Raw genomic sequence first — 17,658 nt, 5'->3', positions numbered from 1 at the left:
CGTCATTTACCTTACGTCATCTCAGCACGTGGACATTTTATCATTTCCCATCATCCCCAGAAGGCTGAGCGCCATAGAATATTTTGAGACACACCACATTAGGTAACGCTTACTACAGTATATCGTGATAATTGTTCGATGTTATTAGTAGTTATACTTATTACTATCTCATGTGCCTAATATATGCATTAAGTTGTACCTTACGTATGTGTGCTTGGGAGGAAACGTAGAATATATAGTGTTTGGAACTCTGTGGTTGCAGGCATCTGCTGGGGGTCTTGGAACGTATTCCTCGTGTTTAAGGGGGAGTTACTGCGACTAATACCCTCGAAAGGTTTGTTTGTTTTTTCCTTTTTTTTTTTTATTCAAGAGACACACACAGAGAGAGAGGCAGAGACGCAGGCAGAGGGAGAAGCAGGCTCCATGCAGGGAGCCCGACGTGGGACTCGACCTCGGGACTCCAGGATCATGCTCTGAGCTGACGGCAGGTGCTAAACCGCTGGGCCACCCAGGCTGCCCCCTCAACAGGTTTTAAAGAGAAATGACCCGTGAATGAAGTGCCAGCCTTGATGTTACTGCAGATGGATATTACTTTACCTCTCTGCAATTTCTTTCTTTTCTCATTTTTTAGAATGTGAATATAAACTTTTGGTTCTCAGGCAGAGGATCCTATCAGAATCCCCTAAGAAGTTTTTCTAAACAACACATTCCCATCTCTGGGGGATTCTTCTCTGCCAGGACTGAGGGAAGATTAGGGGTGGTCAGGAAAAAGGGATTTGTCGGATCGCTTTTGAGAAAGACTCCACTTTTTTTTTTTTTTTTTTTGACTTTTGCATCCGGTCCCCAGCCAACTAAAACAATCTCTGATTCTATGACTCATTGAATCATGAAATGATCTAGTAGATACGGCATAATACAAGACATGTCTCACGCACTGAATTCTGTGACATTTGACTGCAAATAGCCTATTGAGAATAATGAAGTTCCTATGACTGAGCACTCCCACGACCCCTCTTCCAAAAAACTCAAGAAAAAAATAAATACAAAAAAAAAACCCTTAACACCCTCCCTTTAATTTATTCAAATCAGTTTCACATGCAAACCGAGCCAAATTAGAAAATTAAACCTAGCAGACAGAAATGCACTAAACATTTGCAGAATAAGCACATGGAAAGTACAAAAATCAGTTTTTATTATGAGATTTGTAAAAGCAACTCGCTTCCAATTTGGAATCTTTTTCCTAATGAAATCATTTTTCTCATCCTCCCAGCTGTGCAGTCCCCACTGTTACAACTCCAGTTCCACAGAAGTCAGAGGGACAAATGAGCCGTTCTCACACCATACTGAATGGATATAGGGAATTTTGAATTTTAGTCAACCACAGAACATTATGCATATGCTGTCTGTCTCCAATGTTTGGATGTCAGTTAGCTTATATGCCAGAGTAAATGATGAATGACAAATCAACCAACAAATGGTTTAAAGTGTTCCTTTATTGTACTTTGCATTTAAAGAGTTAAGTCCTGCTCTAAGATTATTTTGTTATAAGGATATATTTTGAGATTAAATCAACTGCTAGAAATTACATTCTAAATAATATGTGAAAGAGATTGCCTGAAAGACTTTGCTAGGCTTCCTGAAAAGATGCCAGTTCATGAGCTATCTTAGAAAATTTTAGTTTGACAGTAAAATGATATGTGAACACAACTGGAGGTAACACCTTTGTTCTCTTTCTGCAATAGATGTTTTAAAAATATTTCTCCATTATATGCTTTTTGAAAAAATAATAAATTGTAATCGGAGGGTGAAATAGTTAAAACTTGAATTTAGAGTGCCATTAAGACAACAACAGAGCAAATGTCACTAAATTGTATGAATGGCTTGTCACTAGCACCTGCATTTCAGAAAGTAAGCAAGTAGCACAGGTAACTACATATTTTTATAAATTCACCTATAATTGAATGTGAATGAAACAGAGGATAAAATCTATTGACAGTGTCATGTTTTATTTTCAAAGATATTTCAGTTCTGGCATATGTAGTTGATAGTGTTTATTCTAAAGTTATGGAATTTTTTGCTTTATATTTATTATACTAACTTTTAATATTTTATTGTTCAAAAATATGTATTTTTGAGAAAAACAAGAAAAAAATGAGTTATGCTTTGCAATCTTATAATCCAGAGATGGTTATTGTTAACACTTTCTGTGGACTCAAGAGTATCTATGTGTACTTATTTATATCTACATGTGTGCATATGCATGTGTGCATTGAAAAGAAATTTTAAAACAGCATTTATTCAGAAAACTCATGCATCTTTAGATGAATATAACAAGCCACCTTAGATCAAATTTTCCTTTTTCAGAAAAGAGTCACTTGACTAACCCTGCTTACACAAAGTAAGGGTAGCAGGTACCTATTGCTTAAAGGAAAGATACAGCAAATTTTCTGGAGCCTGACGAAGTCTCACCTCTGTATCCCTTGAAATTTAGAGTCAGCATTTGTGAAAAAGGTGGACAAATTTGCATAAAGCTCTAGGAGCCTCCTGGGAGTAGAGAAAAGTGAGAGTGATAGTTTCCCTTGTGAAGTTCAATGTTAGTAGACTATTTGGGATGGTACTGACCATGCCCTGATGGTGCAAATGACCACAAAGGCTCCAAATGGAGCTCTCCAGGAAGTAAGAGAATTCTAGGGTAATCCATGATTTCAAAGAGAGGGCCTGAGGTTTATCAAAAGGGCCTACCCCAGCTGTATGACTGAGCCTAAAAGAGCCTTGAGACCCAATCTATTATGTGAGTACAATTAAACACAAAAGAGGTAACCTTGGGATTCTGAGTAAGAGCCCCATGTGAGGTATGTGGATATCTGAAGCAGCCAATAGATTGCTGCCTCACCACATCGGAGGACAGAGACACATGAGATAGTACCCCTAGAACAGTGTGACTTAGAAAGGGAACTCAATAAAGGATCAGAGGAGCATGGCAGGCAAAAAAACAGGACCTGATCAATCAAAGCAATGGCTGCTGAAGACACCGCCCACCACCAAACCAGTCAGACTGTGCCCAGACCCTTCTAAACTGAATAAGCCTCTGAAGTTCTTAAACAATTTGGGGTATAATAGTCCTCAAGTAAGCCATGGGATTTTCTCCTAAAATAAAACTATGGGGCAGCCCCGGTGGCTCAGTGGTTTAGTGCCGCCTGCAGCCCAGGGCGTGATCCTGGAGACCCAGGATCAAGTCCCACGTCAGGCTCCCTGCATGGAGCCTGCTTCTCCCTCTGACTGTGTCTCTGCCTCTGTGTGTGTGTGTCTCTCATGAATAAATAAATAAAAATCTTTAAATAAATAAAAAAATAAAATAAAATAAAATAAAACTATGGAATCCCCAAAGATCCTTGAGGTGAAAGGGACATGACTATATTTGTAACCTACTCTGGCAAAGTGACTATACCAGTAACATGTAAAAATATATATGTGCTTTAAAACAGAGCAACATATGAAATAAAAATTCTTACAAGTTGCCGATTTTTTCTTAGGTTTATTATATATTGTTTCTAATATTCATTCATTCAATAAGTATTTTTGAGACACCTAATTGTGTGAGGCACTATGCATAGTTGTTTGGAAAGGCATTGCCTAGCTCTTGAAGATTTCATAGTTTAATAGGCAAAAATCATAAATTACAACACTAGTTGGTAAGTACTATCATTGAGAAATAAAGCATCATGGAAAGCCAGATTAATAGGATATCAAGGTAGCTTTATTTCCTATTCCTCTACTATCTAATCTTCCTTCTTTTCTTCTCTGAGTGGGCAGGGAAGCCACAGAAGGGAAGAAAGCCAAGTAGGATATCCAGTATGTCAAATGGTCAAGTCAGATGAAGGTGATCACATCATTAGAAGGGCAGTGGTGAATTATTCAAAAAACATTTTTTAAAATACTGCAGTCTTTGCATTTCAGTGAGTTAGGATTCAAAATGAAAGTGCCTTTTGTTAAATTTGATAAAGAAATTTTACTAATCTTTTAGAGTATCATATAAATGGTAGCTATTATTATTCCAATTCTGGATCTCTGTCACCTTCCCTTTGGATTCAGAACAAAGAGAGTAACCTACCCTCTGCTTTTTGGAAATAGCCTCTGTTTCTCAGGACAAAGGTAGGAATGGCCATGCCCCACTTAGAAGATCCCACTTCTCCCATCCTGTGCAGCGTTGGCCCCCTCCTCCCTGGTTTGTATATGTCACATACATGAAGAGGGCTCTATCTATGGAGGTAAAGAGTTAAGAGAGCTCATTCATGAAAAAGACAAAGGGAAATTTTTTTCTGTAATTCATTTTTTAACCCACCTTTCTTCTTTATGTCAGCAAACCACTCTAGACAGTCCTCTCTGGCTTCCCAGATTCAATATGGACTTGTGTACTGAGGATGAGGAAGAGAAAATAATTTGCAATGCTCTTAATTACATGCTTACAAAAGATTCCTTCTGCTCGTCTTCATTATTATCAGCCTCTTTTTTAAAGAGCATTACAGAAATTTACAAGTGGGAAGTTGAGCTTCAGGAACCTGAAGCTTTACAAGCAGATGATACATTTTTTTTAAATGTCACTGAACGGATACATTCACTCACCTAAATCTACCTAGTTGTAATGGCAGCTGCTCACTCAATTTCCCTTTAAAAACTCACAAATGCATATGGCAATAATTGTAGGTCCACTGGCAGCTGATCTGTTTTTACAACATGAAGGAGTCACCATCTAAAACCTATAAACTGTCACAGTCTATCTTCACTGCAAAGATGCAGCCATTATTTAAATTAGACTGTGAATGATTTTTTTTCCTCTGTGATGGCTTTTCAGATGGTGATATGTCATAGGCAAGCCACAGTAAACTGGCCTTAAGCATTCTCAACCCATTAGTCCTGCCTATAATTTGGTGCTTTCAGGAAAGCATACAAATGATATTAAAAAAAAAGATTTTGCCAGTGTTTATGCCTGCCAGAAAAAAAAAAAAAATCCAAGGAAATGTTTTTGACATAACACCTGAATATAAGCTGAGCATGACTGCTGCAAGTAGAAAAAAATAAATGAGCCTCATTTACTGCTGGCTATGATATATCTTTGGTGAGAAGTTGCTCTTCAAATCAATACAAAAGTAATCTCTCACATTTGTTTAGTGTTCAAGAGTTCATAAAGCCTTAAAGAGACACAATTTTATTTAATTTTCACAATAATGCTGTGCATTGGAAGAGCATGTGGTCTTATCATTATTTTCATTTTACATGTGAGGAAACCAAGACTTAGGAAATATTTGATGACTCACCCAAGGTTACAGCAGAGTTAGTAAATGACAGATCAATCTAAACCCAGGGCTTCTACCTCCAGAGCTCCTCCCCCCTAAAGCCTGCTTTAGTGTTTTCTTGCTTTAACATCTCTTTGCATAATGAATTCATTTTCAAGTGTCTCTAAAACATGAACAGTTAAGTTCAAGAGGCAGAATCTTAGTGCAGTGGTTCTCACACTTCTCAAACTGCAGGTTAGAATCACAGGGATCTTTAAAAAATTCTGATTCCTAAATTAAACCCCAGCACAAATAGATCAGAATATCTGGGGTTGGGATCAGATGTCAGTTTTGAGTTGTTTTTTTTTTTTAATGTTCAAGAGATTAGAATGTGCAGCCAAATGTACTGTTTCCAAAAATCTCTGGGCTTTAGAATCTCTTGAGAAGTTTGTCAAATAACAGGTAGCCCATCCTATGATGGAAAATGTGATTCATTAAACAAAGGGAGCACTCAAGTGTCCATAGTCCCTGACTTAAGATGGTTCAACTTATGAGTTTTCCACTTTACAATGGTGTAAAAGCAATACACATTCACTAGAAACCACACTTCCAATTTTGAATTTAGATCTTTTCCTGGGTTAGTAATAGGTGATGTGATCCTCTTTTGAGATGCTTGGCAGGGCCAGCAGCCCCTGCTCCCAGTCAGCCACATGATCACGAGGGCCAACAACCAATATGATTACAACCATTCTGTCCCCATATAGCCATTCTGTTTTTCAATTTCAGTACAGTATTCAATACATTACATGAGATATTCCACACTTACTTAAAAATAGACTTTGTGTTAGATGATGTTGCCCAAATGTAGGTTAAAGTAAGTGATCTGAATATGTTTAAGGTAGGCTAAAGTATCAGGTAAGTTATGAGATTTGGTAGGTTAAGTGTATTAAATACATTTTTGACTCAGTATTTTCCACTTATGATGGATTTATCAGGATATAACCCCATCATGAGTCAAGGAAAATCTGTACCTGATGTTTTTTAAAAACTTCTCCAGTGATTCTGATGCATGCAAAGTTCGAGAACCATCATTTTTTAAAAAAGATTTTTATATATTTATTCATGAGAGACACAAAGAGAGTCAGAAACACAGGCAGAGGGAGAAGCAGGCTCCATGCAGGGAGCCTGATGTGGGACTGGATACCGGGTCTCCACGATCACACCCTGGGCTGAAGGCGGCGCTAAACTGCTAAGCCACCCGGGCTGCCCTGAGAACGATCATTATAAGAGTTAGGGAGAGCAACATTTGAATTAGAAGGACCCGTGTTTGACAGCTGTGCCATTTACTGGGTATATGCCTCTAGACAAGTTAGTGAACTTCTCAAAGCTTTAGTGTCCTCACATATAAGAGGAGATAATAGTAGTATTTATCGATACTTACCTGGCAGGGGAGATACCATGATCACGAAGGTGGTTTTCCCAGGGCGAGGCTTATCCATTGCACTCCGGATGTGCTAACCCCTGCGATTTCCCCAAATGTCGGAAACTCGACTGCACAAAAAAAAAAAAAAAGAAAAAAGAAAAAAATAGTATTTATCTTTTACTATTGTCTTGATGATTAAATGATATAATGCAGAGGCTGTCAAAGTATGGTCCCTGGACCAGCAGCATCACCCAGGATATTGTCAGAAACACAAAAATTATCAGCCCCACCCATGCCTATTAAATCAGAGCTCTGAGAGCAGGGGCCTAGAAGTCTATAACAAAAAGCCCCCCAGGTGATTGTTATGCAAGCTAAAGTTTCATCCTGATATAATGCTTATAAAGGGGCTAACCCAGTGCCTAATGCATAGGAAGTGCTCAACAGGCATTAGGTATTATGTTATTATTATTGACATCATTGTTGTTATCCACATTTGTGTCAAAGACTTCAAAAGCATGGTAAAGTCACCTCCAAAAGAACAGCTATAAATGAAGTCACAACTGGCCAGGAAGAACAGCTCCATGTCAAGGTTACTACTGTAATGGTCAGCACACATGGTCTTTGTCCTTGTGAACTGTTCGCTATTCCTGTTGAATTGTCACCATCTGACCATATCATTTCCCTCTTTAAAAACCTATCCGTAGTTTTAGTTGCCTATAGTGCACAGTCTAAAATCTGGTTTTTCCTTCCTCACTAAACTGGTGGGTGTAACTCTCTCACTCCCCATCTAGGTCCCTGATTTTTTTTTCAGATTTTTGAATAAGCCATGCTCTTATCTACCTCCTGATTCCTGATAATTGCCCTACCAAGAATCATCATATCTCTGGGAAAGAAAAGGATACAAATTAGTTGGAAACTAGTCCTTTAGTCAAAATAGGCCTACTGAGTTCCTACCACGTGCCCACTGGATCTTCAGTAGTATGCTGGACCCATGTGAGTCAAAAAACAACCAAACAAACAAACCTTACCCCCTAACTTAATAGCATCTAATGGGGGGAAAGAACAGACATTAAACAGATGTTTACAAATAATTAAAGGACTATATGTGTGCAAATTTTACAAAAGAGAAGTGCAAGATGTTAAGGGAAAACATGCTGGGATATATGGCAAGGTCTTTGGGGGCAAAAGATACTGCTGGGTTCAGAGAATGATTCCTGAAGAAATGATGTTTAATCTGAGATGGAAGGTGTATATAAACCAGGCAGGAGAAAGGAGCATAGGGTAGGATGTTGCAATCATCCCAGGTACCCGGAATACTAAAGTCTGAAAGTGAACAAGAAGATGGCATATTCAAAATTGTTTTGGCTAGGACAAGGTAGAGTTGATGAACACCTGTCTACCCTAGTATCTATTATCAACATTGGAATGAAGTATGGTGATTTAAACCAATATCAGCTTTATTCTGTGTTTATCTGAGAACCCAAGAAATAATTGTTAGGTCATATTGCTGAAACTTTGGGACAGTAACAAATGAATCAACCATGAATGGAAACCCAAACTCCTTGGAGTATTTTGAATTCAATTTGGATTCTAGATCTCATCAAAAATTAGGTAGAGTGGTAAAAAAAAAAATGTGATGAAAACTTAAAAGAAATTATATTATTTTAGCCTTAAGGAAAAAAGATGAAAAGCAATTTTATATCAGTCTTCTGTATTTGAAAGACTTTTATATATGAGAAGATGATCTGTTTTTCCTCATCTCCATTGAGAACAGAGAAAGGAAATGTGTTTAAACAGCAGTATCAAAAATATAGGTTTGATATAAAACAATTTCTTGACAATAAAAAGAATTAAGTTTTAGGACCTTACAAGGGAGACTTAAGTAGTTTCCCTGAAGGCATTTCTAAATAAGCTAGATTCTCCTATATTGGGGATATTTTACCTGGAAGCAGAATGGTGAACTATGTAATTTCTTCAAGTAGCTTGCTGTCCTATGAAGTCCCTTCCAGAGAAAGCAAAGGAATGCAAACTAATTGAAACAACAGTGGCATCTAGTGGAAGGTTCTGTAATAACACTCAATATACCAATCTATGATTGAATAAATCCCTATATACTTTTAAGTATTGAAACTAATTAATTTTTTTAAACCTAGATGCAAACCTGTTTCAAGATTATATTTTTCCATTCATGCCTCAGACACATACACTTAAGGGAAAAACAAACCCAAAACCATCAGGCCAACTGATGACTAAGCCCTCCAGAGAATTGGCAGATTATAAGTACTTCGATAGTCACAGTTTAAAAACTAAACCCAACAGAATTGGAACGTTTTAATTAAATTCTTAACAGCCACACTCCCAATGCATATCTTGGATTTCCCAGATTTGAAGTACAAGTTTCTGTTTCTGGGATAAAGGGTATTGCGGATGCATAATCAGCAGAAAGCTAAAATGACTGACAGGCCCTATGGCTATCCTACTAGTCCCTTCCAGATGATCTCTCTCAGACCAGGTCTTTTGGGAAACATTCTACTGTTTTAGGTGATCTTCATCTTAGATCTAAAACCCTTGCTTTGTTAGAAAAACTTAGGTTCTCAAGGTTGGGTTACAGCCCCTCATTTGCTTCAAAACTGTCTTATTACATCTAGCATCATACGTATCCCACTATATTATATTGCTTCTTCTTGTCTGTATTCTCCATCAGGCTGTGTTCTCAGCACTTAGCACACTGGCTGAGATACAGTGTTTTTTAATGAACGTCTTTTGAGTGAATAAAAGAAGTATCTTCCAGTCACCCCTCAACTGGATATGTATGCTGTTTATACAAATAAAAACATGCTTCTTCCCATTGACATGAAGACAGATACAGCCAACACCCATAATGAAGAGGGGGGAAATGATTTATTCATCTCTTTGAAAAAACAAAACAAAACAAGGCTAACCACACAGTTTCAACATGACTTGTACTATGTAGCAAAAGGAAAAACAAAAGAAAGAAAATGGCTGGTAAATATTTACTTGGCTCATTAGTTGTATGATTAAAAAAAAAAAGCCAACTATGAGATGAAGAGGGATTATGGCAGTTAAAATGAAAGGCAAAACTAAAATTCTCTTTCTGTGTGCCTTACTTAATTTATCTGGAGCTTTGGAAAATCAATTACCCCAGAAATCATATAGCTAAATGGAGCCTTAGAGGTCTAGCTTAAATCCATCATTTGAAAGATAAAAAAATTCAGCTTTAATGAGTTTGGTCACTGGCCTCAGGTCAACAAGCAATAAGTAGAGGAGTCAGAACTCAGTCAAGCTGGCCCACATGTTGACAAACCTGTGCTCCTAACCCTGGGGAGTATGGTCTCCTTGTCCACTCAGGGTTCCCATGAGGAGCCATGGCAGGTTAAATGTTGTGTGTAATGTTACTTAATTTATTGTCTTTCAAACTCATTTGCCCATAGAATATGTTTACCTTTTGGAAGCTTTAACATTCTCTAGGAATAAATTTTAGGGATTTCTGAGGTAGTCCAAGTATCCTGCTACAGGGCCATAACAACTGGATATCACAGATGCTACCAACAATTCATGTGGTTATCAATCAAAAGATGCAATAGATGAAGCCAGTTCTTCCATGTAACTTGCCATGGATACAGATAAGCTTGGGTTGGTGACAACCCAGCTCAATAAAATGCCTACAAAAAGCATGAGACTTTGCTCATGCTGTCTGAGTGTGCCTGTCACAGGAAAAGTTAACCTGCACAGTGAAAAAGTGCACAGCTGTTATCCCTTCAAACAGAAGATTGATACAGTCTCTCAGGAAGCAGTGTTTTGTTTGCGACAGGGAGTCTATCTTGAAAGCAAGGGATTGTGCTCTTAATAACCCTTTTGCCTACTTCCTCCAGGCTCAGGAAGAGCAGAGGAATAGAAAGATACAATTGCAAGCAAATATGTTTTCCAAATTTGCACTAGTATTACATCTTGCAATCCTTTCTTAGCAGTGTGTAAAATGCATTCTTTTGATACTTTGAATATGCGACAACTTATCCAAGGGCATACATGGTTGATAATAAGCCTACCTTCGAAGAAAAGGGAAGAAAATTAAGCATATTAACTCACTTAGGTCATTGATGCATCCTTTCTTGACTTACTCTGTGACTTTAAATATAAGTACTATTAAATTGCCAATGAATGACCTCATTACATAAGCTTTAATGGATTTATTAAACAGTAAATGGTGATCTATCACTATAAGTACCAAATTTACCACAGAATTGCTAAATTAGCAGAGAGGACTCAGAGTAATGTTGACTAGACAAAATAGAACATAAATATATCAGGAAAATTGAATATGCCCAAGGTAATAAAGGTCAACAAAGAATGCCCTCATTTATTTTATAAAGCCCCGTGGGACACGTCCCCTGATACGTTGGCTGTATGTTTAATATGATTCTTTCTGAACAATATTATGTTCTATTAAAAATAGCATTTGTGAATTTGCAATTTAAATCAATTCGAGAAAGGAAACAATTATCAGACCACATAAACTTACTTCACAAAAGAAGACTTGGGTCACCTGGGTGGCTCAAGTGGTTGAGCATCTGCCTTTGGCTCAGGTCATGATCCTGGAATCATGAGATTGAGTCCTGGATTAGGCTCCCCGCAAGAAGCCTGCTTCTCACTCTGCCTCTCTCTGTGTCTCTCATGAATAAATAAATAAATAAAAATCTAAAAAAAAAAAAAAGAAGAAGACTTGAATATGAGCAACATTTTAGTATCTCTTAGAAAAAATATTCTTCTCCTATGTTTGCAGAGGCAGCATTAAGAAAACCAATTCACCCAACAGGACATCTGTACATTCTAGGTGTATTTCCTTTTTTTTTTTTTTTTTTTTTAGATTTTATTTATTAACAAGAAACAGAGAGAGAGTCAGAGACATAGGCAGAGGGAGAAGCAGGCCCCATGCAGGGAGCCTGATGTGATACTCGATCCCAGAACTCTGGGATCATGCTCTGAGCCAAAGGCGATGCTCAACTGCTGAGCCACTCAGGCATCCCTCTAGGTGTATTTCCATATAATCCAAAAAAATCACCCAAAACATATCGTTTACTCTGCTAAGTTTGCTCTAGCTCAGGCCTTGAAAACAACAATTTGATTTCTTCAGTAAATGAACCACAGATTCATTTCTCATGAGTGGGCTCACAAAAACCAAGTTCCATGGGAAGCCTGGGTGGCTCAGCAGTTGAGTGCCTGCCTCCGGCTCAGGTCATGATCCCGGAGTCCCGGGATCAAGTCCCACGTTGGGGTTCCCTGCATGGAGCCTGCTTCTCCCTCTCCCTATGTGTCTGCCTCTCTATCGGTGTCTCTGATGAATAAATAAAAAAGAAAAAGAAAAAAACACCAAGCTCCTGTGACTGATGTTTAAAATCAGGATCCCAAAGAGATATTTGTACACATATTACATTATTTGTCTAAACCAAAAGGTAGAAGCAAACCAAGTGTCTACTGATGGATGGATAAACAAAATCTGGTATATACATACAATATAATTAAGCTTTAATTTAAAAAGGAAGGAAATTCTGACATGTACTACAACATGGATGATCCTTGATGACATTATGCTAAGCAAAATAAGCCAGTCACAAAAAGACATGTACAATGTGATTCCACACAGGTGAGGTACTAGAATAGTAAAATTCATTCAGACCAAGAGCAGAATGGTAGTTATCAGTGGTCGGGAGAAGGGAGGATTTAGGAGTTATTAATAGGCATGCATTGGGGTGTGGGGAGGACTCCTGGGTGGCTCAGTGTTTGAGCATCTGCCTTTGGTTCAGGGCCTGATCCCAAGTCCCGGAATCGAGTCGCAGGATCGAGTCCCACATTGGGCTCCCTGCAGGGAGCCTGCTTCTCCCTCTGCCTATGTCTCTGTGTCTTTCATGAATAAATAAATACAATCTTTAAAAAACAATATGCACAGAGGTTCAGGTTTGAAAAATGAAGAGTTCATGGATGGATGTTTGTGACAGTTACACAAGGTGAATATACTTAGTGCCACTGAACTTACACATAAAATGATTAAGATGGTAAATTTTATGTGTATTTTACCACAATTTTTAAAATTCAGAATTCCTGTTTTTGATTTATATAGAAAAACAGGAATGTCACAGGGACTTGAATATTTGCACTTTTATAACTAGCCTAGCCTCTATGACAGAAAAAAAAACCTAAATCATAAACAGAAGGCTACTTTAAAGGCATACATTAAAAAAAAAAAAAAAGAACAAGGGGACAACGGTAGTACAGTGAATTGGATATTTGCAATGTCTGTCCAACACATATGATACATCAATCTTATAACAAGGACAAACTTGTCAGAGGGGCCAGAGCACTTGGATTTTGGAGGCCAGGACTATCCAAAGACTATCCAAGACTAATTAATTTTCTTCTGAGTTACCTGTTCTTTAGCTATGCCAGTATATTCAATTAGATCACAGCTGAAGTTCTCAGATTCTGGTGCTATTTTATCTAAAGCGACCTAACAGATGAGAATAAAGATTATTGATTTCACAGAATCTCATGTTTCCCTCTTTCTTTTTAAATGAAGTTTTAGGAGCTATCTCATTGGAATGCCCAGGTAATGACATTTATAGACCTTAGTAAATGAAATGTTTAATTCAAGCCAAACTTCTTTTTTTCTGCTTTATATTGTTCATATCCTGGAAGGTCAACACTGATTCTGTTCTTAGGAGCCACTGATTGTGATATGAAATATTGATGGAAGTTACCAAGGTATCTGAGACAAAATGTGGCTCAGGGAAAAGGGGACTTAAAAGAATATGGGAATTAAGTATGAGATTAAAATAAGAAGGAAAAAGAGAAGAGCATGTATGTTATAGAGTACAGGTGTATAGAATAAAATATATTATCGAATGATAGGTAATCATCATTACCTATCATAAAGGTGTTGGGTATGTCACCCAAAAGTCACTAAAACAACCTGTTGATAAAACAGCACTGAGTTTATTACTTATCATAGTATGAGAGAACACTAACTCTATAGAGCTTTGGTTGTGTCTCAGAAGCTAAGTTTAAGGTGAATATTTCAATGTGGAATTTTTTTTAAAGATTTTATTTATTCATGAGAGATACACACAGAGAGAGGAGAGAGAGAGAGGCAGAGACAAGGCAGAGGGAGAAGCAGGCTCCATGCAGAAAGCCTGACTTGGGACTCAATCCTGAGTCTCTAGGATCACGCCCTAGGCTAAAAGCGGCGCTAAACCGCTGAGCCACCTGGGCTGCCCTCAATGTGGAATTTGATTAAGGCTGCATAAAGATCAGGACACTCAAGTGGTTCAATCAGTTGACCATCAGACTCTTGGTTTTCAGCTCAGATCATGATCTCCAGGTCCTGGGATCCAGCCCCGCTTTGGGCTCTACAGCGTGGAGTCTGCTAGAGATTCCCTTTCTCACTTTCCTTCTGCCCCTCTCCCTACTCATGCTCTATAAATATGTATATATATAAATATATGCTCATATATATGTATATATAGTTTTATATATATAATCTTTAAAAAAGACTGGGTAAAGATCATGATATAACAGTTTAAGATTGGTGGAAGAAGGAAGGTGAGAATTTTGGGATGAGGAGTTCAAAGAGTGTTGAGGTATAAACTGTTGAAATGTTTTGAATCTTTTGGGAATTTCATGTAATGAACAACAGTAAATTAAATTGTCCAGATAGGAGTCTTCCAGAATAGGAACATTAAATAGGAACATTAAGCCAATGAGGACAATGTTAACATGTTTACATTAACATGTAAAACCATGTTAATATAGACCATAAGATGAGATACATGGTCTTAGTTCTCAGTATATGTGTATGTATAAATTTTAGTATGTAATATATTTTATCAGCTCCTATACTACACAGCTCCAGGAGCACCATTCACATTACAGTCTTATAAATAACATTCCTGAATTATGCACTAGCTCCTTATGTGCATAGTACATATTGTATACAGTACAAATTGTATATAGTACATGGCATATAGTATATATTTATGATGAAAGGTAAAAGCACTAGAATTCCTTCACAGTTTACAAAGTATCACTCCATACTTCCTGATTTTTTTTTCATTAAAACTGAATTTATCAGATAAGAACTGACTCAAGATAGTCAAGAGACATTTTTGAGGTCCCAACTTCTAGCAAAACACCTGACCCATACTAGGTCATCAAAAAACAAAATGCTAAATAAAATTACATCTACTTCTCAATCTACTTAAAGTCTATTAGTATGTTTTTTTATTATAGTGTAATGATTAAGTTAGCTTTTAAAATATATTTATGTAATCTCATCTGGGGAACCCTGAGATGTCTGTGAAGCTCAGCAATACCCACTCACACCTTCCCAGGTAACTAATGCTATGACACCACTCCCTGGGTGGTAGTGAGGGTGGTCAGTTTGTCTTACTACACAGACCTAAGGGTGTTCTGAGGGAGTAAGCTCATTGGAATGCAGGAAGGAGCACTCCCAAACTCTCCAGAAAGGGAGCAGGCTGTCCAAAACAAAAAGCTGCTTCAGGAAAAGATAGACTTAAATAATTTGACTAGAGGGATCCCTGGGTGGCGCAGCGGTTTGGCGCCTGCCTTTGGTCCAGGGAGCGATCCTGGAGACCCGGGATCGAATCCCACGTCGGGCTCCCGGTGCATGGAGCCTGCTTCTCCCTCTGCCTGTATCTCTGCCTCTCTCTCTCTCTCTCTCTCTCTCTCTCTCTCTCTGTGACTATCATAAATAAATTTTAAAAAAAAATTTAAAAAAAAATAATAATAATTTGACTAGAGGAAAGGACAAGATGGGGCCACAGGCGGGAGACAAAGATAGGTTATCAAGGACAGGATCGTGGAAGGCCAAATGTGTCATCTTAAAAACTGGATAATCCTGGAAGGAAAGAAGAGCCTTTGAATGGTTTTAAGCTGAAGATACATTTAGGTGAGATTTATATTTTAGGAAGGTCCCTCTGAGGTGAGGAGCAGTGCAGGTAAGAAAGGATAACCTATACTTGAGTAGGCACCCATTGGCATGCCCTCTGGTGATGCTCACCCTGAAGTGGGGTTGGAAGCAAAACAAATCTGGCTCCGTAATGTGGAACCAAGAAAATGACATTGTACTCAACGGCATAGGTAGATGGGAGAATAGGCTTGTTGAGCAACTGGCATGTCTCTCCAGAAAGCCCCACTCATCATCTCTTCTATTGCTTTTTTTCCTACATCCCCAGCTGATTCCCTGTCTATCCTAGATCCTTCTCCTCTTTTTTTTTTTTTTTTTTTTTTTTTTTTTTAAATTTTTATTTATTTATGAGAGTCACAGAGAGAGAGAGAGAGGCAGAGACACAGGCAGAGGGAGAAGCAGGCTCCATGCACCGGGAGCCCGACGTGGGATTCGATCCCGGGTCTCCAGGATCGCACCCTGGGCCAAAGGCAGGCGCCAAACCGCTGCGCCACCCAGGGATCCCGATCCTTCTCCTCTTTGACACCACCTTCTGCTTCCATTTCTAAATAAACAAAACAAAAACCAAGTAGTTCAATATCTGTGACTTAGGAGTTTATCCCCAGAAATGGAAATCATCTCAGTTTAACCCACCAGAGCAAGGAGATGAATAAAAGTAGTTGCAGTAGTGAAGGAGGGAAATGCACACATATTTTGCAGATAAAATTAGCAGGTTTCAGTGACTATAACTCTGTCAAAGAGACAGAAGTCCACACTGACTTACTTTTCCAAAGACCTCTACTCTAGATCAGGCTTTTGCTATTTTATTTTGGGGGGCTAGATTATTATGGAAATCACCAAACTGCAGTCTGCCATTTCCTAGTTTCTGTCCAATGCATAAATTGGGTTTAGATCAGAGCAAATCCAATTCTGTCTCTCTTCAGGTTACTGGACTTTACTGGCTCCTATTCTCTCTAGGTAGAGTCTAAATTCTTTCACAAGGTCTATTAAGATCTTCATGATTGAGTCCATGTTTGCCAGAAGACTCATCTCCCACCTCTGCCCCATGGGAGCACAAACTGTACTTCAGGATTAAGAAAGGAGTTGTGGTTTCAGAAATATACCATCCTCTCTCACTCATATCCTGTTTAACACAACCTACCCACTTTCTACTGGCTCTTCCAGGTTCAGGTCAAGCATCACTTCTTCCAAACACTTTTGACACAAACTCCCAGGGCTACTAGTCCCTGCAGTCTAGGCTGAGTGACTGTTTCTCATCTGGATTACTTTATGTACCTGTAATAGTATAAACTCTCTTGCTTCCTAATTATCCTCCTGTCTGTAGACTGGAAGCACATCCACCTCTGAGTACTCAGCATCTAGCTTGGCTTACGGAAACTATTTGTTGAATGAATAAATGAGAGTGGTGAGCCAAAACTCAGATCTAAAACTTCCCACCTTAAATCTAGTTAGTGCTTTCTCAATATATCTCAGCTGATTAAGAGTGAAACATTGTGGTAGCAGACCAAATACCTCACAAGACAGATTTCCTATTCTTAATCTAGCACAGTGAAAACAAATTGGTGAAATGGTCATAAAATGGTAAGTGAACATGGATATTAAAAGACCATACTATGTAACCCTACACTGACATTCGAAGTGTTTACTACCTATAATGCAAAGTATCTAAAACTTTTAGTCCTAAAATTAGCAAGAAGGTCCAGTATCCTTGTATTGGATTACAAACATAACTGAGAATATTCCAAACATATATGTGATATGTAAACACATTCACATCATATCCATCAATAAGTATTTTTAATTATTTGGAAGCTAACCCAGTTTTTAAAAAATTGTATTTTCTTTTTTTTTTTTTAAATGGTAACTATTTCTTTTTTTTTTTTTAAACTTTTTATTTATTTATTTATTTATTTATGATAGGCACACAGTGAGAGAGAGAGAGAGAGAGGCAGAGACACAGGCAG

At 38.0% G+C, this 17,658-nt stretch overlaps 1 long non-coding RNA gene and 1 pseudogene across 1 annotated transcript; both read left to right on the top strand.

Annotated features, from left to right (window-relative positions):
- The first annotated feature begins 5 nt into the window (after window positions 1-5).
- Window positions 6-3,517, top strand: LOC140608012 (uncharacterized). Its single transcript, XR_012009956.1, has 3 exons — window positions 6-102; window positions 371-488; window positions 1,271-3,517. It is a non-coding gene; the product is annotated as an uncharacterized lncRNA (long non-coding RNA).
- A 3,189-nt stretch (window positions 3,518-6,706) lies between these two features.
- On the top strand, window positions 6,707-6,834 carry LOC140608460 (U1 spliceosomal RNA; annotated as a pseudogene).
- Window positions 6,835-17,658: the final 10,824 nt, after the last annotated feature.

Source organism: Canis lupus, chromosome 17 (assembly GCF_048164855.1).
Source record: "Canis lupus baileyi chromosome 17, mCanLup2.hap1, whole genome shotgun sequence".
NCBI classification, from domain to species: Eukaryota; Metazoa; Chordata; class Mammalia; order Carnivora; family Canidae; genus Canis; species Canis lupus.
The sequence above is the reverse complement of the archived record's forward strand: the minus strand, read 5'-3'. Positions and strand labels throughout refer to the sequence as shown.